The sequence below is a fragment of the Penaeus monodon genome, chromosome 30, assembly GCF_015228065.2.
Source record: "Penaeus monodon isolate SGIC_2016 chromosome 30, NSTDA_Pmon_1, whole genome shotgun sequence".
In the NCBI taxonomy this organism is placed as follows: Eukaryota; Metazoa; Arthropoda; class Malacostraca; order Decapoda; family Penaeidae; genus Penaeus; species Penaeus monodon.
In genome coordinates, this window is record NC_051415.1 from 5,297,627 (window position 1) to 5,298,724 (window position 1,098).

Below are 1,098 nucleotides of genomic sequence, written 5' to 3' on the forward strand. Positions count from 1 at the left end.
TATTAATTATCAAACCTCTTTTTCCAGGAATGCTATAGAAAGAATTTTAAGGGCTGTTTCGCTCAATAAAACAAGACAAACTGTATTAAGAGAACGCATTCGTGTGAACAACTCGATTGCTTTTCTACGTAGAAAATCAAAGTTACGCCCCAAAGACGCACGGAAACGAAACGTAGATTAGCCAGTCAAGTACGTAACATTATGAGACTACCAATTTGATCAGATATTATCTTTGGATCAGAGAGTTAAAACATACGAATATTGAGACATCTATTAGAGGCTTCAAAGTTTTCAGTTGTTTCCAATACTGTAATGACTAAATGCATAGATAATGGTAATCTTTTTATATCAGTGAAGCTGTGTATGTGATTTGAAGGTATGTGTGTCGAAAGGTGTTCTGAGACCAACTGCCTGAAAGTACATTAATTAAATGCATTTTAGCTGGAAGTTTCATAACTTTCGTAAGGTTGCGGAACTTAGTAATACTTCGGACCAGAATAAAATCAGAACATATTAAAATATGAGTATCATATCAGTTCTAAGTTTACTTTACTGTCAAATAGAGCAAAGCACGGCTACATTTCTGAATTGTAGATAAAGTATTTTCGTAATTTGAAAATTTACCCTGGATTACTCTCTCATGAAAATAAACAAAGAAAAGGTATGCGACCTTAGCCAATCACAACTCTGAATGATAGCCAATGAAAATGCGTAGAAAATGAGCTACGGAAATGGGTACAGCTCTACAGCAGGTTACCAATGCGTACACTTTCCAAACTTTTCAAACTGATACCCACAGACTTGTGGTTCGCAGTTTGCCAGTATGTGAACAAAATTTACGCATACGTGTAATACACAGTTTGCTTTTAATAACAGCTGTGACGTCACTGAGTCACCTCTTTATATCAACACTCAAAATACGTTTCTTTTCCTGTTTATAAGACGCTGTAGCATTTCACTGGATTGTTTTCTTGTTTTTTTCCTCGTCTTATACAAACAAGTAATTGTTTAGTCCCCCATCAATAACCATGGTTTTCTTTGTCTTTGATTTGAGAAAACGAATATGAGAAAAACTGGCTGCGTGCGGAACGGAAATCT